The 22393-nt window shown below is 48.4% G+C and overlaps 1 protein-coding gene across 8 annotated transcripts in view; it reads left to right on the top strand.

Moving 5' to 3' along the window:
- Nucleotides 1–22393, top strand: part of Ank1 (ankyrin 1) — a 190189-nt gene that overhangs the window by 44445 nt on the left and 123351 nt on the right. The gene's annotated exons all lie outside the window — the stretch shown is intronic.

Below are 22393 nucleotides of genomic sequence, written 5' to 3'. Positions count from 1 at the left end.
AGTTAATCATTTCTCCTGCCCCCACTGACGGAGCAAGTGAGCCACATCCACAGCAGAAAGGAGTGACTCACTCTTGCACCATCCAGAGTCCCCTTGGCCCAGATCTCTTCCCTAAGAAACCGGCCCCAGGAGACCACCAAAAACAGAAGGAAGAGAGACCTAAAGCAGAAGCCCCAGGCATCTGATTCAGAAATGCACATCTTTGGTCACCCCATCACATGGCAAAGCAAGCAGCTTTTCCAAATTAGAGACGCAGACCACCAGCGAGCTGGATAAAGGTGCCCAAAACTTCCCTCCTGAGACGCTGGGCAAGCACAGGTGCAAGCTCTGGCCTCAGAGCATGCAGCAAATGCAGGAAGTGCACTCAGAGTGGTCTTCCGGTTCCTTCGGATTCTCATGCCACGCATACAGCTTTGGACCCAGAAATTTCATCTTCTACTGTCTAAAGCAGATCTGCTCTTTTCATAAAGAGCCCCACATTTATACACGGCTTGCATTTTGCAATCCTGATTAAACAGTCTTTTCTCTGTGCGTTGGTTCTTCTACCTCTTTGGAGGAATCTCTGAATGTATAGTTGGAAGTCTAAGCTTGGGAGACTCAGTGGTGTGCCTGAGGTCATGTTAGTAACAGGATGAGGTACAAAGTCACATGCCAAGGTCATCACTCCTTTCTCACCTCTAACTTTGAATAATATAACTCATGGACAACTTTACAATTTTGTTTAGCAAAGGGGATTTTAGAGCTGGCAAGATAGCCCAGGAGAGAGCAGTCCTTGCATGCAGACCTGCCAGTCTGAGTTCAGTCCCCAGCTCTTAGGAGGTGTGAGAGACACCACTTCCTCAGAGTTGTCCTCTGATTTTCACAGGCATGCGTGTACCTGCACACACACACACACACACACAGAGAGAGAGAGAGAGAGAGAGAGAGAGAGAGAGAGAGAGAGAGAAATTATATCATTCAAAACTACTGTGGAGATACTTCAATACCTCCTTATCTTAATGCTTGGCTTAAATCTGAGTGTGTTGCTGTCTTTTTGTTAATAAATCTCAACTTCAATCTGATTTGTTCCGAGATTCATTTCTGCAACATGTTGGCATCTGGAACCAAGTGGGGTCCCTAAGTGTGTGTGTTTGAATTCCCCCAGGCTGTAGCTGGCAGTGTTGGGCTCCACTCCTCACTGTTTCCATTCCTGACGTCTGTCTATATTCAACCAGAGTGTCCGCGGCTAACTGCTTTTATGTCAACTTGACACAAGCTAAAGTCATTTGAAAGGAGGGACCCTCAATTGAGAAGATGCCTCTGTGTAAGATCAGGCTGTAGGCAAACCTTTGGGGCCTTTTCTTACTTACTGATGGATGGGGGAGGGTCCAGCTTATTGTGGGTGAGGCCTTCCCTGGGCTGGTGGTCCTGGGTTTTATAAGAAAGCAGGCTGAGCAAGCCATGAGGAGCAAGCCAGTGAACAGCATCCTTCCATGGCCTCTGCATCAGCTCCTGCCTCCAGGTTCCTGCCCTGCTTGAGTTCCTGTCCTGACTTCCTTCAATGATGAACCATGCTGCAAAAGTGTGAGCCAAACAAAGCCCTTCCTCCCCAAGTTACTTTGGTCATGGTGTTTCATCATAGCAATAGTAATTACTAGGACACAGAACAAACCCATAATGTATCTGTGGGCATCCATGATGGTGTACAGAGATTGAAGAGGGGCATTCAAAAGAAAAAAAAAATCCAGGGCACAGTCCCCAGCCTCCCAGGCTTTTTCTTGGTGATAAATGTGGAGTTTTCTGACAGGAGATTTGTGGAAACATCTCCTGACCTATGTATGATTTCTAGCCCACACTGTCTCTCAAGCTAACACGCCTCATATATTTATAAATTGCTATAAATTTGCTCTAAAAGCTCATCTTTCAAAAACTCCAGGAAGGCCCGCTCACCCTGCTGTTCTGGAGCGTGCCTGTGCCTCTCACAGCACTTTTCTGGATCACCCCCATCCCTGGAGCACGGCTTTCTCACGAAGCCCTCAGGCCTCCAGGACGCGAAGGAACCTACTGATGGCCCAGCCATGCCATCTGCCCCGGCTGCCCTGTACTTCCTCCCATGATGTATGCAGAACTGGGAGCTTCACACGGATCTGGGCTTGAGTTACGCAGGGGTGCCAACGGTGTACGCAAATGGCGGTGCCCACGGCTCAGGTGGGACAACTATCTCTCTCCTGCTCCATGCCTTCCTTTCACAGCCAAGATCCCTCATGCTACTACTGTCAGTGCCCTGAGTTCCTCCAGTGGTGACCACAAACAGATGTTCACACACGCTCTCCTCTGATGTCCACTGGTAGGAGCCACTTTACTGGAGAAACTGGCTTGGGAAGGGGAGAGATGGTTTGCCCACAGTTGCTTGAGTGGAGAATGAAAGGCCTATCTCAAATGCCACAGGTTGAGCCCATGGTGACTGTGCCCTCTCTTTCCTGCCTGGTGTCCCCTGGATCCCTATGTCGTTATCTTCACCGGCTGTCCTCTCATCTCCAGATGGTTTGGTTAAAGGTCAGCACAATGCTTTCTGGTTTCCATTAGAGAATGGCTTCCCACCTGTTAAAGGAGGCTGCCCTGGCGCTTCTGTCCCATCCCCAATAAGACACATCTGGACAAGCTGGAGCTTTGCTGGACCCCGTGGCCGGGCTGCTTCTCAGCACAGGGCCTCTGTGCCTGCAAAGATTGCCTGTCAAAACCTCCCCCTGGTTTGCTCTTCCACATGCAACCATAGGCAGCAGGAAGGGCACCCCTTTTTTTGTAGCTTGACTGAAGGGTAGGGCCCAGGTCTAGAGTGTGCTGCCTGATGAATTTGAACACCTGCCTACCTCCCTGGAGTGGTTACAGCAGGCATGGCGACTAATTGCCCATTACCTGCCAAATTTCCTGTGCTCCATGTTCCTGCTGCCTTGTGGCATGGGTGGCTCGGACAGTGGCCTGCACTCTCCCCTCTTAACTAGCCCAGCACACAGCTGTACAGCTTTTTTGAACACATTCACATTACCCTCTGGGCAACAAGGTCCCGTTCTTCTCTTGCCCCAGCCCCTGTCATGAATGATTACATAAAATACCTCATTACTATAGTTTAGATGTGACGCGAATGTAGTACTTACACTGGCATGCTGGAGGCTGGGATCTAATATGTAAAGTGGAAAGGTGGGACCTTTAAGAGGCGGAGCCTGGCTAGTGCAAGACAATGAGGTCATTAAGGGCATTGCCCTTGCAAGGGCTTAGTCCAGGTCTCTAGAAGACAGTGAGTCCTAAACAGAGCAGGTTGTTATAAAAGGAGTAAACCCGGTCCCCCAACTCCCTGGCTTCCTGCCTCCCCAGGTGGTCTCCTTCACACATGCTCTTACTCTTGTGATGCCATCTGCCGCAAGTCCACTTTTGGTCTCACAGCCTGGGAAGCTTGAGCTGAAAACCTCTTTCCCTTAGAAATCACTCCACCTCAGGTATCTCTTTACAGCAAGCTCAGACCAATAATACATTCTGATAAGCAGAATCACACAATCTTTGCCCTCCCATGACCCGCTTCCCTGGGTGAGAAGTCTTACAGGCACATCTGTGTGATCACAAACATGGGATTCCAGTCTCTCATGTTTTCTAAAAATATATTTGTTTATATGTTGTAGACAGGGCCTCTCCTTCCCTAGGCCAACCTAGAACTCTATGTAGCCCAGATTGGCCTCGAATTCAAAGCAACTGTCCAGCCTTAGTCCAATCCTACCCCTCAGTGCTGGGTCACCATTCCTGGCAGAGTTGTGTTTATTTTTTTAGAATGGAATAATAATATCTTCATACATGTGACGGGATTACTTGCATGTTGGTTACCCGGGCACACAGCAAGGTTTGAAGGTTTCTCCACATTGTTTTCTGAAGTCTGTACCACTTCTCCTTTCTATAAATAGGACACGAGACTCCCAGTTTCCCCCACTACCTCTCCAACCTGTCTAGTTTTGGGGTACTTTTGATAACGGTCATCTCCTAACAAGCGGGGTGATCGTAAGGCTAGTCCTGACGGCAGATTGTCCACCGTGGGGGCATCGTTGCTGTTACTCAGTTCACTGTGCCGTTTGTGTCTCTATCCCCAGGTTAGTTTTCAAGGCCCGCTCCTGAGGTGGTGGTCCTGGAATGGGAGACTTTGGAAGTTCTGCTAGTTGGCTTCATCTGTCAACGTTAGAGAGCCCAGAGTTATCTGAGAGCGTCCTAACCAGGGGGTTGCCTCAGTGAGATTGCTGGGTGGGCATGTCTTGACTGTTGGCTAGTCTAGGAGGGCCCAGGCCATTCTGGGCCGTACCATTTTCTAGGCAAGTGGTCCTGGCTCTATAAGGAAACTAGCTAAGCAGGAGCCTGTGAACAGGTCAGCAAGCAGCAAGTTCCTGCTTGAGTCCCTGCCCTGACTTCTCTCAATGATGAACTGTGACCTAGATGTGTGAGCTAAATAAGTCCTTCCCTCCCCACGATGCTTTGGGTCACGGTGTTTATCACAGGAACAAAAACAAACAAATAAACCGGATAACACAGGAAGTCACTAGACCATGAGGTTGAAGGCCAGTGATGGGATTATTGCCGTTATGGGAAAAAGAAAAGATTCTAGAACTTTCTCTCTCTCTCTCTCTGCCAAGTGAGGGCATGGTAGGAAGGCAACTATGAGCAAGACAGGGAGAGAGCCTTTACCAAGAACCAGTTTTCTGGTGCCCCGTTTCTGACTGCTTCAGGAATACGAGAATTAAATGCCCGTTGTTTACCACCCAGTGTGGTATTTGATTAAGGCAGACTGAGTTAAGACGGACAAGTGTGAAAAAGCAGACCCCAGGTTCAACCTTCAGAAAAGAAAAAAGAAAAGAGAAAGAAAACTGTGTTTTCAAAGATTTTCCATTTATAGAACCTTTTACAACACTGTATGACCCCTTACAACACTGCACCACATTATACAACACTGCACCACCCCACACAACACTGCACCACCCCACACAACACTGCACCACCCCACACAACACTGCACCACCCCACACAACACTGCACCACCCCACACAACACTGCACCACCTTATACAACACTGCACCACCTTATACAACACTGCACCACCTTATACAACACTGCACCACCCCACACAACACTGCACCACCTTATACAACACTGCACCACCCCACACAACACTGCACCACCCCACACAACACTGCACCACCTTATACAACACTGCACCACCCCACACAACACTGCACCACCTTATACAACACTGCACCACCCCACACAACACTGCACCACCCCACACAACACTGCACCACCTTATACAACACTGCACCACCTTATACAACACTGCACCACCTTATACAACACTGCACCACCCCACACAACACTGCACCACCTTATACAACACTGCACCACCTTATACAACACTGCACCACCTTATACAACACTGCACCACCTTATACAACACTGCACCACCCCACACAACACTGCACCACCTTATACAACACTGCACCACCCCACACAACACTGCACCACCCCACACAACACTGCACCACCTTATACAACACTGCACCACCTTATACAACACTGCACCACCTTATACAACACTGCACCACCTTATACAACACTGCACCACCCCACACAACACTGCACCACCTTATACAACACTGCACCACCCCACACAACCCTGCACCACCTTATACAACACTGCACCACCTTATACAACACTGCACCACACCACACAGCACTGCACCACCTTATACAACACTGCACCACCCCTACAACACTGCACCACCCCACACAACCCTGCATCACCCCACACAACCCTGCATCACCCCACACAACACTGCACCACCTTATACAACACTGCACCACCTTATACAACACTGCACCACCTTATACAACACTGCAGCACCTTATACAACACTGCACCACCCCACACAACACTGCACCACCCCACACAACACTGCACCACCCCACACAACACTGCACCACCCCACACAACACTGTACCACCCCACACAACACTGCACCACCTTATACAACACTGCACCACCCTACACAAGCACTGTGTCACTTTCCTCAGAAAGTCAACTCACATCGCACCAGGGCAAGGATGGAGCTGTCCTTCTCACCTTCGCCCCGGAACCAGTTCTGTCCTTGTGAATGGGCATCAGCTGAGTGAATGAATGTGTGACAGTGAAGATTCATTGTTGTGTAGCTACCTGCAGCCTTGGTCTCACCCAAGCCCTACGATTGCTCTATAAGGAATGGGGAAGAGAGTCCTGCTCCCCGAGGCCTCAGGGAGCTAACTGTAAGGGGCTGTGCACCTACTAAGCTGTCCATAGTGGACACTCTGCACTATTACCTCATTCCTTCAGTGTCCGGTGTCTCATCATGTCTCCTCACTCCCAGACCATGTTCTGGCCCTGCTGCCTCTTCCTTCCAATTCTCCCTGCCCAGCACACCGCCACCCATCGAAAGGGAGAGCCCTGAGCAACTGACCCTTGTCTAGGAACCTGCGATCCTCATTTCCCACCCCAGCATCATCATGGGGGAAGCAGGGATGCAGCTGCCCCCCACGGGAGCTGGTAAGGATGACAAGTCTGGTCCTGAGCTGCTCACAGCATCCGGGGACTGCGTCACTCCAAGCTCTTGGCCCCACGTGGCACCTGCTCACTTAGACAGGATGTAGAGTGCAGTGAGTGGAGAATCTGCTCACACAGACAGGATGTAGAGCGCAGTGAGAACCTCACTTCATTTATATTACAAATGACTTCTCTGCTCAGAAACAGCAAAAACCACGAATAGTTTTGTCTTTTAAAGATATTTATTTGTTAACCAAACCCCTCAATCTTCAGCAGAACTTTTTGCTTGGAAAAAGGATTTGTAGCATGGAAGGAGGTCATTTTGACAAATCCCGTGTATCGCCTTGGATGCAGGGACGTTTTCTGGCCAATCTGGAGCTGCAAGAGCTGCTGAAGTATTTTTCCGGGGCCTTTGCGGGTTATGTAACCCCTGACAGAGCTGAGGAGAGGCGCGGCCCTTGCTTGAACAGCTGGGCTGGCCCACAGCGGAGAGCCTGGAGATTAGCTGATCTTACCTGAGCTTCTTACAGCTCTTTTCCCCTAGTGTGGCCTGTGGAGGATCCTGGCAGCATCCGGAAGCTCTGATCTAGATACAGGGAATTAAATCTTAGAGGGGAGGCCCTGCGTTCTCCTCTAGTTGGAGAGAGAGCCAGCAACCGACCTGTAAAAGGTCATGGAGTCAATACTTCAGACTGTGCCCACCACATAGGCTCTGTTACGTCTGTAGCCTTCCTTTGGATTTTAGTTCCAACTCTTTTAAAAGATGTGAAAGCCATGTACTATAGTTTGGATCCTAAACGTCTCCCAAAGACCTATGTGTTAATGGCTTGGTGTCCTGGGGTGGGGCCTCTTGGGAGGTGGTAGAATCTCTGTGATAGTTGGAGGATATTAGGTAATGGGGGCATGCTCCAGATGGAGGACACCAGGAGTGAAGCCCCTTTTTCCTCCTCCTGCTCCTCCTCCTTCTCTTCTCCTCCTCTTCCTCTTCCTCCTTCTCTTCTTCTCCTCCTCCTCTTCCTCTTCCTCCTTCTCTTCTCCTCCTCTTCCTCTTCTTCCTCTCCTTCCTCCTCCTCTTCCTCCTCTCCTCCTCCTCCTCTTCCTCCTCTTCTCCTCTTCCTTCTCTTCTTCCTCTTCTCCTCCTCCTTCTCTTCCTCCTCTTCTCCTCCTCTTCCTCTTCTTCCTCTCCTTCCTCCTCCTCCTTCTCTTCCTCCTCCTTCTCCTCTTCCTCTCCTCCTCTTCTTCCTCCTCCTTCTCTTCCTCCTTCTTCAATTCTTCTCCTCCTCTTCCTCCTTCTCCTTTTCCTCTTCTTCCTCCTCCTCTTCTTCCTTCTCCTCTTCTTCCTCCTCCTTTTCCTCCTCTTCCTCCTCCTCTTCCTCCTCCTCTTCTTCCTTCTCCTCCTCTTCTTCCTCCTCTTCTTCTTCCTCCTCTTCTTCCTTCTCTTCTTCTTCCTCCTCTTCTTCCTTCTCCTCTTCGTCCTCCTCCTCTTCTTCCTCCTCCTCTTCCTCTTCCTCTTCTTCCTCTCCTTCCTCATCCTCCTTCTCTTCCTCCTCCTTCTCCTCTTCCTCCTCTTCTTCTCCTCTTCTTCCTCCTCCTCTTCCTCCTCCTTTTCTTCCTTCTCCTCCTCCTCTTCCTCCTCCTTTTCTTCCTTCTCCTCTTCTTCCTTCTCCTCCTCCTCTTCCTCCTCCTTTTCTTCCTTCTCCTCTTCTTCCTCCTTCTTTTCTTCCTCCTCATCTTCCTTCTCCTCTTCCTCCTCCTCTTCCTCCTTCTCTTCCTCCTTCTCTTCTCCTCTTCCTCCTCCTTTTCCTCCTCTTCTTCCTTCTCCTTTTCTTCCTTCTCTTCTTTCTCCTCCTCTTCTTCCTCCTCCTCTTCCTCTTCTTCTCTTTCTGACCACATGTCTCTGTAGAATGTACTATGTATGCTGTCACAAGTCCTGAAGCCATCGGGCCACCAGACTATGAATTTAGCCTCCAAAACTGAACCAAAACAAACATTTTCTTTTGGGGGTTGATTGTTTCAGGTATTGTTTATAGTGGTAACAGAAAATTAATGCACTGTTCTTTGTGTGGCTTGTACAAAAAGGTGGCTGGTTTGGGGCCTATTGGTTGTAGGCTGTGGGTGTCTGGCTTTGAATCTTTCCTGCCAAGTCTGAATATAGTTGACTCTCCAGCCTTGGCCTGAATATCACCCATAACTTCTGTGAATGCTATGTGGGCCTCAGAGCTCTAGGATCCCCACGGCCTTCTAAGCATGCTCCTTGAGGCTGCTCTGACTGGATTCAACCACTTTGGTAATGCCAGCAGCTCACAGGTTAAGCCGTAGAGGAGCTTTAACCAGCAGGGTTTCAGAGAGCTTCTCCATTGACAGTTCCCTCCAGCAGGATGATCAGCTCCAGCTGGAACGCTGGGCTGGGAGGGGGGATGTTGCTGAGGAAGGGAAGCAGTGCTGCTCGGTGTAGGCATGCGGTGGACAGTAGACGGCAGCACTGAGCTGCATTTGAGTCTTTGATCTCCAGCAGGAGTCCAAACTCAGACTCCGTAGGACAGTGACCCTGTGCCACTATCCTTGGACAAACCGGCAGTCCTGCACTCCAGAGAGGGGACAGGTGCCCTTTATTCCTATCCACGTTACTCTATAATAAGACTGGACGGGTTTTTCAGCTTCCTTCGATCTCTCCTGTGCCCTCAGGACCACTGAAGTCAGCCTCCAGCCCTGACTTGTTGCAACTGCAGACTGCCACAGTCATGCAGCTATGGCTGAAATGACCGAGGCTGAACCTACCTGCTTGGGACGCACCTGGAGCCTGTGAAAAGCCACAGCCCTGTCTTGAGGCTGGTGTCCCGTCGGTCGGCTCGTTCCTATCAGCCAGTGGGTCTTGAGAACCTGAAGAGCCAATAAATCGGGAGACTTGGAGTTCAGCTTCATACATCACCCACTTCCTGTGGACGCCCGCGTGGGGTGGCAGTACCCCTTGAATGCTTTTGAGATCTTCTCTTCATCGGCTCCATGGTCAAGGTTCCCATGGATATGTGTTCGGGAACCTTGGGGATAGATGGGACTAGATAAGGCAGCCCCTGGCCATCCTCCTGCAGACTCTCAGTCACCCTTTCAAACCCAGTCTTAGGCAGTGATCATTTTCCCATCTGACCATTTTTCTTTCCACCACCACTTTCTCTGTGACAGATCTAACCTACAGAGACTTCAGTTTGACCTTGTCCCTCCGACCTCGTGGGTGGCGAACAGCTGCTTGGCATCTGCTGTAGCTTTTGGTACAAATTCTGTCTAGCTTTACCTTCTATTAGCAGCAGCAGAAAAAGTCAAGACCGTGCCCCTTCCTTATGTTAGGGAGCCCCATGAATGACACCACCCACAGATGCCTGCTGTAACCACAGGGTACTGGAATATGGAAACCATCACGAATCACCTGGAGGTGACTAGGAAAGATCTGGGAGAATGTGCTGTTTGCGTAGCCCATCTGGAGGACCATATATGCTGACCCTTCATGTCCTGTGAGAAGACCTAATACATCCTACAGAGAAAGGATTGGCTGGCTGGCTGTCCTCTAGCCTGCCCAGAAATGTACTCTCAGGTGGAGTTTCCTTTCTGACATACCTCACCACCATCTGGCCTTGGGGTCCAGCTGATGATGGGGCAGGGGGACAGGGTTAGTTTTTTCTGTCCCTTATTTGACATCTCAGCTTGCTTTGTGACCAGGTGTTGAGAGAAGTTTGCAAATATACCCAGGAATGAGTTAAAAAGCAGACATGGATGTGGGAGTCTCAATTTGGTAATGGCCATGCCTCTGTAAATGGAAGATATAGTTTCCAGACTTAGAAAAAAGAAATGCAAGCAAATATTTCATAGGAGATACTTATACTAGACCATTATGTGTGGCTTATCTGAAGCTCACTTACCAGCATCCTGTATTTCTAGAGCGTCTTTGTTTGAGAAGTTCACTGGAAGGGCCCTATTGGTGTTGGTCTTTTGAGAAAAAGGTTGTCTGTATCCAGGTACAAGGGACAGAAGCTGAGCCTTGGTGCCAAATTCCCCCTCCTGACTTGGCTTTCTTGACTCTTGGGCCCTTGGGTTAGCCTGGCAGCAGGAGCGAGCCTCTGCCTCCTTGACATGAACTAGGGGGTATATAAGGTGCGGAGAGCTGGCTGCTAACATTTCTGGCACATCCCCTTGCTGGTTAGGTGGTGAGTTCCAGCTAAGTGTCTGATCATGAACTGATGATGAACCTGAAGGAAAGGACTGGTCTATGCTTGTGGCAGCCGAACCCTGAGCCGGAAGGGTGGAGCAGAGAGAGCCTGGCCTAGCCCAGTTGACTCTGGTCATTGTGTTAGCCACCTTTGTGTCACTGTAATAAACACCCAATAGGCACGACTTGGGGGCAGGGAGATTTAGCTGAGCTCACAGTTTCAGAGGTTTCTAATCGTTGTGACAGGGTGGCTATGGCCGACTTCCCTATGTAGACAGAGTAGGGGAGGGGGAGGTTTACGACCTTCTATGGCCTGCCCCTAGTGACTTACTCTGCCAGCCAGGATCTACCTCCTACCTCTCTTAGCCTCCCAAAGCAGCCTGGGATAAGCATTCAAAAACACGAGCCTGTGGGGGGAAACATTGCAGATTCGAGCCATGATAGAGACATTTCTCTTTTTTGTGTCCCTGCCTTGGAGGATGTAAGCGTGATTTTTAAAAAAAAATGGTCTGAACTGTTATTTTTCAAGTTCACATACAGTAACACACATTTCTCTTTTATTCATCCCCCAAGTTTTAATCGATGCGTAGGGTCACATACTTCACCCTCAATCAAGACTGACTAGGTCTGCCGCCTTACAAAGCTCGCGTGTGCTTCCCATTCCCATCCACTGGCCCCTAGATCTGTCCTCCACACCCAGACTCCTGTCTCCTCCAAACTGTCTTACACATGAACCCATGCATGTTCTTCATGTGCACAGAGCTGGTGGCTGAGTAGCGATTTCCTTCTGGGTGGGTTACAGTTTTGTGGATTATTCTCCACTAAGGACTTAGGGTTTATTTTCTAGGACTGCCACGGATAAGGCTTGTGTCAAGGTTTTTGTGTGCTACATGGGTTGTAATCTCAGGTAGAGACTCCAGAATGAGAGAGTCAAGTCTACACCAGCTGTCCTTTAACACAGTAGAGCTTCTCTGGGCTTGCCTTCCATCAAGGAGCTGGTAGATACACAGCCTGCCCTCCATGTTCAGGTGAGTGCACCATCATACTAATTGGCTTCTGGTTTTACTCTTGGGAAAATGGAGATGCAGACAAGTTCAGAATTGTAAGGAATTTGGTCATGATCAGGCCAGAGTCTGGACCCCTGATTCTCAGGTCACTATTCTATGGTCTATTGTCATTTAGTCCCCTTCATTATCTTTGTTTTGTATTTGGGCGACAATCTTGCCTAGACTGGACTTGAACAACTCCTGATCCTCCTATTTCACCCTCCTAAATCCTGGGGTTGTAGGTGTGCACAGCACTCCTCACTCTTTCCTCTTGTGTTGTAGCTTATTCTCATGGAGACCCTCTTGGGACATAGTGAACAGTTACCACTCAAGTTTCTCACTTGTAGACAAGGAATGTGACCCAAAGAACAGGTTCAGGTCAGTGGCCTTTTGGGCATGCTGATGGACAACATCCCTCTCTGAAGGTAAGGACAGGGCTGCCACCCATCCTAGCCCAAGCAACCTGGTGAGATAGTGTCACCTACAAAAGTCATTCTTCTGTGGTTCATCTGTACTATAGATGAATCTGTACAGTATAGGTTCATCTAGAATATAGATTCTATAGATTTCACCTTCTGGGCTCTTTGGTAGTAGGCCTGACCTGGAACTGGCATTCTGAGTTGCTTGCTTCTCTTAGGTCCTGACCACCCTCCCTTTGTGCCACCATCTGGTACTTGAGACCTATCCCTGAAGGTCCCTCCGTTTACCTGCTGCAAGTTCCCAATCAAGATGGATCGAGCTCCTAGGTATCTTGGCTCCAGCACAGCTCCAGCTTTTGAACATTGCAGCAGAGGATTAATTGCTATTCATCGTTATGTAGGTCACGTTTTCTTTGGAGGAAGTTGATGGGATTTTATTATCTGTGGAAAGCAGCCATACCAGAAAGAATACTGTTGATTGATAATTTAACTTAAGAATAGTGTCCTACTTTAACAAGCCTCCTGGGGAGCAGATGACCCCAGAGGGAACTATACGTGTATCTGGTAGCCAGTGTATTTGGTAAAAATCTGTTTCTGAAGAGAAGCAGGGCTGGGTCTATTAGCACCCAGAGACTTGATTTAGAAACCTGGGCCAGAACACACTAGCCATCCCATCTTGACCAATATCTTATTAGAGGAACCTAGATGATCCCCCAGAGACAGGCAGACCAGCTAAGAGTGTCTTAGTTGCATTCTTGTGAGCCCCAAATTAGATTTAACATGCAATTGTAGATGTGCACAATGCTCCTTGCCCTCTCCTCTTCTGTTGTAGCTTAGTCTCATGGAGACCCTCTTGGGACATAGTGAACAGTTACTACTCAGATTTCTTATGCATGTATGAAGAATGTGACCCAGAGAATTTTTATGCCTTGCTGTAGGCATTAAAAACAAACAAACAATACAAGTAAAAAAACATTCTAGATACATCCATAGATGTTATCTGAGAAATATCTAGACAAAACCAAGAGACTTTCATTTACAAAATAAGAACTGTCCTAGGGCTGGGCTGTGGCTCTGTGTGTGGGTCAGATCTTTTCTGGAATATAAAAGGCCCAGATTAAACTCTAGCACTGCAAAAAGGAAAAAAGAAAAAAAAAAAAAACAAACCCAACAACTATGAAGCAACCCTGCCAAGTCAGATTTCTTTTCAAAAAACAGTAAGGAGATAGTAGCCTTTTAAATCACAAGATTCCCTAGTAAATTTATGCAGAGACTCAAAGACAATGTGAGCATCACAAGAGGGCTCTACTCTAGAAACTGTGACTGTCACATCGCAGGAGATTTGGACAGGAGAACGCAAGCCTGCTGCTGGGTGCTGGGACTCTGGAGACAGAGCTCCTGGGGACAGGCCCAGCTCCACCCCAGCTTGTGCGGCCTTGATCTGTTGGCAGGGGCCAACCAACCCTCCTCCTGCGCGCCCCTCCCCGCTCCCGCCAGGGAGCCTCAGTTTCTATCTGTGAACCCAGGACAGTAACAGCTCTTCTTGGGGTTGCAATAAGGACCAAGTGGCACCTGTAGTTCCCGGAAGCACCGGCAGGGGGGTGAGTGCTGCCAAGCCCCCCAGCTTCTGATTTTGTTCCAACAAGATGAGCCACAAGAAGGAACCTTAAATCGTTTTTTCTAGGAAATGCCGAAACTGAGGTTTTTTTTTTTTCCTTCGAAACCTCGAGAAGGAAGCTTCTAAAAACCAACTGTGTGTCCTCAGAGGGCCCTGGTGTGTAAATAGCAGGGAAAACAGGGAGGGCCTCATCCCTAGGCAAGCGTAGGGCTGTAAAGTGATGGAGACACTTGTATGCCCGGCAGAGACTGGTGGAAGCAGGTGACCCAGAAGGCACCAGGGGTGCTTTGGAGAGGACTGTGCTGGTGGGTCAGCTGCAGGGCAGGAGAAGGGTGTGTGGGTATTGCAAGTAGCACTTTGGTGGCCTCAGCGGGAAACCTGACCTGTCCCGGCAATTTCCAGGGTTCCACAAGATAAGGTCCAGCTTGCCAGGTCCTTCCCTCTGCCTCTCTTCTCTTGCACTATCTGAAGATGCCACCCCCTGGTACCCTCCTGAACCTTCCAGAGAGAGTCTTTCTGGTCCTCCTTGCCTAAGATGCAATAGGCGAGGCACTGTGGGAAATGGGACCTGCTTTGAGCTATGCCGAGGCTAGCCCTGGCACTGGGAACTAGAATCCTGTGGTTGACAGTTGCTAGTGAGATCATTTCAGTATTCCCTATGCCTAGAGCCTTAGACCAGTAGTTCTCAACCTTCCTAATGCTGAACCTTTAAGACAGCTCTTCATGTTGTGGTGACCCCCAACCATACAATTATTTTCCCTGATACTTCATAACTGCAATTTTGCTACAGTTATGAATCGTGACGTAAATAGCTGATATGTAGGATAGCTGATATGCAATTCCAAGGGGGTCGCGACCCACACATTAAGAACCTCTATGTTAGAGCTTGCTATCAGAAGAACTACAAAGTGAAGATATTCGCTCAGAGGCCAGAGGCGCAGATCCGCTCCCTCTGGTGGTGACCATAGTCATTCTAAGGCAGGAAAGGCTTTCTGGATGGTGTGTGGCTGGTTAGATGCTCCTGGGCTACTGTTGAAGCTGAGGGACCAGGCAAGACATAGGGCTGGTGCCATGGAGGGAATCTGCAGTTCTCCAGGCTCCTTGGCATACCAAGATGGTGACGATGATGACAGATTGTCACAGCTGGTGGGAGGCCACCGTGCAAGTACAGATGAGGGAAAGCAGCCCAGAGAAGGAGAATGATGTGTTAAAAGCACACAGCTGAAGAAGTGCAAGGTCTGGATGGGAAAGGGCAATCAGGAGTGGGGCGGGGCCGAGAAGAGGTAGGAAGATATGGCAAGGGGTAAGATAAGCCCCAGAGCCCTGTTTCCTCTCCCCACTGGCACATTTTAACTATAAGATAAAGTTGGTAGATAACTCAGAAATGATTTTTAATCCATCATTAGTAGTAGATAAATTATAAAAACTTATGTGGAGGGATACAGTTTCTTATGGGGGGGGGGGTGACAGTGTGTGACGGTACGTGTGTGTGTGTGTGTGTGTGTGTGTGTGTGTGTGTACTTGTGTTTGGGAATGGAAAACAATAGCCATTGTAAAATGGGGCCTGGAGAATGCTTCTTATCACTAGAATGATAGAAAGTAGGAGTGTTACTTTATAATTCTGTACAGCCTAAGTTTTCATATAAAGGCTGTTGTGTTTACTTTAAGGCCTTCAGCAGAGAATACAAAGGGGAGTTTGAATCTCGTTATTGCTTTTTCTGATGCTTGAATCATTCATGTCCTTGGATGGTCCACTGTCAGCAAATGCCAGGGAGGTCCAGGATGCTCCAGCACTACACCAGTGCATCTCAGAGAGCCCATTTCTACCACCAAGGGAGGGCATAAATGAGTCATGAAGACACAGGCTGGGCCTCCAGCCTTTCTATGGTTATCGATTCCAGTCCTCTGGTGAATCTGAGCTGTTCTGCCTTTTCGTAGAAAGAGCAGAACATGGAAGAGGAAACGCAGTCCCAACCCAAGGAAGCAATCTGAAAATTGTCACGTGCTCACTGCGCACCTGCTATGTGGGAGACGTAGTTGCTGATCCTGAGGACTGAGGCTCTGACCAGGAACTCAAAAGCAATTGTCAAAATTATTAGAAAGACAAGACCATAGGTCAAGCAGTGAATTGCACAATCCGTACAACAAAAGCTGAACGTATGACAGGAACAATGTTAGTACAGACTAGGATGGCTATAATAGGTTCTATCAGGTGGATAAAAAAAAAAAAAAAGAAGCCGGTGATTGGAGGGCAGAGAGGGAAAAGGCTCTTGGTGAACAACAGCGTTTGTGAATACAGCGTCACACTAAGAATGACATGTTTATACAACAAGGCTTAAATAAATGCAGATCCGGGGCCGGAGAGGTGGCTCAGTGGTTAAAAGCACCGGCTGCTCTTCCAGAGGACCCAAGTTCTATCCCCAGTACCTACACAGTGGCTCACACCACATGTAGCTCCTGTTCCAGAGTATGTGATGCCCTCTTCCGGCCTCCACAGACACCAGGGACAGACCCCCATGCAGGCAAAACACCCATACACATGAAATAAAAATTAAATAAAAAGTCTTATGTGTGGCATAATTCCCATTTTCAAAAAGTGTTTATTATTCAGATATAAAGAAAAATGACAAATAAGAGGATTGTCAAAATGTGAATATTTATACTGTGATGCAGACACTGTGAGTGATTTTTTTAGTTTATTCTTTTTTTTAACTCTCACTATGTACAATGAAATGATTAATCCTTGCTTTCAGAAGTGAAACCATGCTTCACTGAGAGAGGGCAATGGCACTCGGGGCCGTGGGCCACAGGGTTCCTGCCTGAGAAAGGCAGGTGTGTTGAGTAGAGACAGGGTGACTGGATGAACAGCAGCTTTGCAGCATTTACTGTGGGTAGTTCAGACCTGGAAGAATGAGAAGCCTGGACTTTGGGGGCCACAGACAATAAGAAAAAAAGGAGAGGGACCAAGAAGCCTCTTCCAGAAAAGCAGACAGGGAAAGATAGAGGCTCTCAGATCTGGCCAATATGGACTCTCTTTCCTCAGAATCATCACTAGTTAAATCTTCCTTTAACTTCCAAAACTGCCAGCTATAACCAAAGGGCAGCGGGCAGAGGACAGAGGGATGGGTACAATCAATGAGTGATATGCACATGTATGGAAATATCACAGCCAGTGACATGGATTTATACAATTCATTTGTGTTAAATGTAATCCTGAAAAAACAACAACGAGGACGATAAACCTCCAATTGTTGCAAATGGAGGTTGATGCCTAGACTGGGCACCTGTCTAGCTGTCAGGATTTTTCAGTGGTGGCTGCCAGACAGGCACTTAAGGGGGCACTGGATCACTGGGAGTCTTCTATGCACTGGGTGTTGAAGGACACAGAACGGAGGATCACAGTCACAGCACATTGTAGCATGAACGTGACTGAAAGTGTGACCCAAGTTCCAAGGGTACAGAGGCTGGGAATAATGACGCTGACCATCAGCTTTAAGAAGGACTAATGGAATATCGGTTATTTGTACTCATAGCAGTACTTCCATTGACCTCATCCACTGGGCAGAAGCATGTCATTTCAGTTAACAGCCTGTGAAACAGAACCCCAAACGGACCTTTGTCAAGTGAAAAAAGAAATGTTAGTGTTGGTTCTCGTCCCTGAGCAAAGTTCCATGATCCCATGGTGCCTGTGTCCACTTGGGACTGGCCACGCCATGCTCAGAGGTGACTGCTTCCGTTCAGGGCCACTTCTGTGCTGTGCGGTAGGGATTTATGAAACCTGACCACACTTTATTGCTGCACCACATTGGCCAGGGTGAGGAAGCCAAATCTGAATGGCTCAGGTAGGCTCTCTGAGCTCCTTTGCCATGCCTGCCTCCCCTGGGCGTCACACATCTGCATGTGGAAAACAGTCATATCCGGCCGCCTCCCCCATCGCAGTATCTGTGGTTTCTTCGCCTAATAGCAGGAGCAGCAGTTTGCCTGTGGAATAGTTCCCACAGACGTGAGGAAAGGGAAGCATCCAGAACTCAGAGAGGAAGAATTTTCCATGGGTTTGGGCTGACATCTTCCCACTGTGTAAGCCAGTCATGAACCAACGTAATGGTAATATCAACCACTCATTGTTTAAAAGGTAAAAACACTAAAATGACACTACACGCTGCTTAGGGGTGCATGTGTAAGTCCCGAGAATCTATAAAAGTGTGTACTGTGGTATCAGATGAACAGAGGCCAAGAGTGGGGTGGGGGAGATGGCAGAGGGCGACTTACCGATGTTCCTGGTGTCATGTTCTCGAGCTGACTGCACCATATTCTTCTTTACCTTTTTACACATGCCTTAATTTACACGACATATTTAAGGATATGTACAACAACACTGAAATCAATGTCTGTATGAAGATTGCTTAGGATGAGAAGAGACAGGGCACCGGGGAGTGGAGTAAATACGCCTGTTTCTCCCCTCAGTTTGGGCGCGATCTTTCTTCTGCTGCTTGTTCGCTCCTACTCCCTCCCTTATCTCTACCAACCACTTCTCTCCCCCTAGAGTGTCCCTTGTAGCCTTTCTAAGTAATTATATCTTCAGCTATCGGGCAGAAGGAAAGTGCTCCCATTAGTCAATATGGAGACTCTTAATGAGGTCTGAGCACTCCGTAGTCTGAATTTCCCGTATCACCTCCAAACTGAAAAGACCACATGCTGTAGGCGAGACACGTGATGCCTGGGTAGCAGCGCGGTGTCCCTGGGATGCATGCTTCCATGCTGCCTCGTTTGGTTCTTAGAGCATCCCGAAGTGTTGGTGTTAGCTGTCCTGCTTCACAGTGAGTCGGGATGGCTCAGGGCACTCCACAGCTTGCCCTGGGAAAGGCATAATGGGGAATTTCCGCCCCCCACCCACCCCCATCAGTCTGTGAGACATCTGGAATCACACCCAAATTGTTCTCTGCTGCCATCTCTAACACAGATGTGCACATCAGCTATAATTCTGGACCTCAACCCTGGGAGCACAGTACTCATGAGTGAGGCATCTAGAAGCTGAAGGATGTCAGAATAGGTCTGGCATCCAGTGAACCCCCCCTAGCCTCCAGGGCACTGGCTTGTAAACCTCACCGTAAGCCCTAGTCCTGCGGATTCCAACATGGGGTCCATGCATCTCCACGGAGTGCAAAAAAAGCTTCAAGAAGAAGAAGGCGTGGGAACTTCAATTTTCTAGGTTGAAAATATCTCATCCTTTAAAAAAAATTTCCATTTTGCCATGTGTTTTATGATGCGCATAATGTATTGGCACAATAATGCTCGTGTGTGGTTTGTAAATAAGCAAGTGTGTGTCTGTTGACAATACATGCTCAAAGATACTTTTTTGGAGAGGGATGTGAAGTTTCAACAGTTTAGATACTAGAGCTGGGGGTGTGGCTCAGGGACGGAGTGCTTGTCCACCCTGAGTTAGCTCTCCAGCCCTCGGAGTTGGGGGTGGAGTTTAAACACCATGAAAGTCTGCCTTGTTTCCAAGCAGTCATTAGTACACAATTTTTAAGTGAGCTCAGAGAGCAGTGACTGCTGTATTCCCTGCCTCTGGGCCCTCTTGCACATGCAGTCATGATGATACTCTTGGGAATTTGGCTTAAAACAAAATGGTGGAAAGAGATAGATGTCTCACTTTTTAAGAAAGCAGATTTTTACAAGGCCAAATTCTAGGGGAAAAAATTGAAGTATTATTAAACAGATTGTTTCTGTTCAATTAGGGGGAAAACAATGTGTTCTGGCAGCTACCGTGGGTTCACCAGAAATTAGTGATGTCCACAAAACTCATTTCCTTTATAATTCTTGACAATCGTGTATTGGAAGAAATCTTTCATCCCCTAGTGCATATATGCATTCATGGTCCACTTGGCAGCAATTCCTGAGCATCTATTATGTTTAAAGCCTCAGGCTAGTGATGAATATCTTGCAATCTGTGCCCCCAAAGACTTTGCTTTTAATAAAGAAGACAAACATGCACACAAATAACTATAATAAAATAAAGCATCCCCTAAGTGCCACAAACTGCCATAAACAAATGTGACCACATTTAGCAGAAGGAAAATGTTGCAGAGACCATGACCTCTGGCCTCAAGACTACTTCAGTAGGGAAAGGCAGCCCTAAAACTTCTATTTATTTTCTGGTATCATACTAGGAATTTAAAATCTATTTTGTGTGTGTGTGTGTGTGTGTGTGTGTGTGTGTGTGTGTGTATGTGTGTGTGTGTGTGTGTGTGTTAAGCAATGGAGAAATGTCTCTGGATATGATGAGCAAAGAGGATATTTGGGTTGTAGGATAATGGGTGATTTAGAACCACTGGGACTGCCATGCCACAGTGGTTTATATAATGGACTGCAGATAGCAGCCAATCCAAAGCATTGGGGGTGGGGTCTTCAGTGATAGGATGCTGGGCCGCCCTCAGTTATGATAGCTGACATTTCGGTTTACAGTTGCCCGCAGGCAGGCATAACAAGCATCTTCAGCTGGCTCCTGGGAGGTAAATGTGGTCTGATGAGCAGAAATTATATTCTTATTTTGTGCTAGGACATACCTAGGGGAATCTTGTCAAAATCGCTGGAAGATCGTGTAAAATATGGATAAATGAAAAAATATACAATTGACCTTCCATCTCCTTGGGTTCCACATCCATGGATTCCAACAACTACCAATCGAAGATAATCAGAAGGAAAGGCAATAAAATGATTCAAGTTGAAAAATCGTATAGCGGCTATCATCTTGGGATTGACATTGTATTAGGTATTGTGAGCAAAGTAGAGATTATTTAAGCACATGGAAGAATGTGCGTAGGTTATATGTAAACACTGCTGTGTGAGGGACTTGAGCACCTCACATTTTGGTATCTACAGGTCCTGGAACCAGTCTGCAGATATCGAGGAATGCCTGTGTGCAGTGAGGGCGGTAGTAGTTTAATAACAAGAGCTACGTGTACTGAGCACACACTGTAGGGACACCATACTTCACTGAGCACATGAAGTGGTGGGGAGCCTGATAATGCTACCTTCTCAGCCCACCCCACCCCCCGTCATGCTGCCCCCCCCCCCTGGTTCAGGAGAGCAAAGGCAACCTGGCCTTCAGTTTCAAACATTGAGATGGACCCTGGGGCTCCATCTCAGAAATTAGGAGGAAAGGGACATTATACAGCAGAGTGTGGAATGTTCTTGGGGACAAAGAGTGTTCCTGCTCACAGCACAGGGGCTCTCACCTGAGAACTGCTTCCAGGTGTCATCTGAGGTCCAGGGCACTGGACCAGTCAGTATTGCTCCTGGAATAGCGTTGTGCAGTCCAGGCCAGCTCTCTCTAGCCTCAGCAGTTGGGTTTGCCCCTGCGGGTAGCTGGCCTTTCTCCCAGAGGGTATAAGCTCCTTGGGGGAGGGCATCTGGAGTTAATTCTGAGATGACCCAGCTCCTAGAGATGCCAGGCAACCTGAGTCCTAGGCTTCAGAGATCTGTGAGGGAGTGTACTGTCCCCAAAAGCACCATGTGAGGACCTAACCAGAGTTGGTACAATATCTACTTGCTTCCCAACGTTCCCTCTTAAAGTCTGAAAACCTCTAAAGGGAAAAATGCTGCTCTTCTGCGGATGCTGACATGGCTATTTGATCATATCCTTTTTACTGATGACAACCACGGATTAATTCCAGAAGTCTTTACTGAGCGCTTAATAACCTACCAAGCGCCCTATGCTTCTAAAGTCATTCCCCTGCCTGGCATGAGCTAGCCTCGCCCCGCGTTTGTGGCTACACGAGACCAGGGTCTGTGTCTTGAGATGCAGTCCAGTGGACCGGCTTCTTTTCTGTTTTAGATGAGGAGGGAGGAGAAGAAGCATGTCACTGTTCTGAGTCCCGCGCTTCAAAAGATGCCAGCCTAAGGGTGTGTGCCATTGGGAGCGTGCTGATTATTTTTAGTCCTAATGGTAGCTCCAATTGGGTTAGTCCTCCCCTGCCTGTCTGTGTTGGATTGTAGAGAAGGCTGGAACTCCAGTATGTGTATGTGTGTGTGTGGGGGGGGGGTCTCTCACTATTGTGAGAAGTAGAAGGTCATTTCATGGCTGTCCAGGGCGTTTTCCATGGCAGCTGAGCCCTCACAGCAGGGCATGCTTGGTGCTGCTGCGAAGCTGTGAAGCCAGATGGCTGCCCAGCCAGGGGATCTGGCCCAGCTTCAGTCAAGACCTAAGGAAGGCTGGAAAGACCCTTCTCGGGAAGGGAGGGGCCGGCAACACAGCCCATTGGTATACCTCTAAGAAGGGACCCCAGGAGCCCCTTAGGGCACACAAATGGCAACCCTGTCCATGAACCCACCCCCAGCCACCCCCACCCCCCACACCTCACCGCTCAGTTCCTCCAGGCCAGCCATTCCCCCCTGCCAGCTGCCAACCACTACTCTGGGGTGCAGTGTTCTCACCTTTAGCCACTCTGGGCTGGTGCCGCTTCACCCCATTGTTGGATTGGACAGGCATTGAAAAATAAAGCCCTTCTGCATCCAGGATCACATGAGAAT

The sequence above is a fragment of the Peromyscus maniculatus genome, chromosome 17 (genome assembly GCF_049852395.1).
Source record: "Peromyscus maniculatus bairdii isolate BWxNUB_F1_BW_parent chromosome 17, HU_Pman_BW_mat_3.1, whole genome shotgun sequence".
Taxonomy (NCBI): domain Eukaryota; kingdom Metazoa; phylum Chordata; class Mammalia; order Rodentia; family Cricetidae; genus Peromyscus; species Peromyscus maniculatus.
Note: the sequence above shows the minus strand (reverse complement) of the source record. Positions and strands in the feature narration are given on the sequence as shown.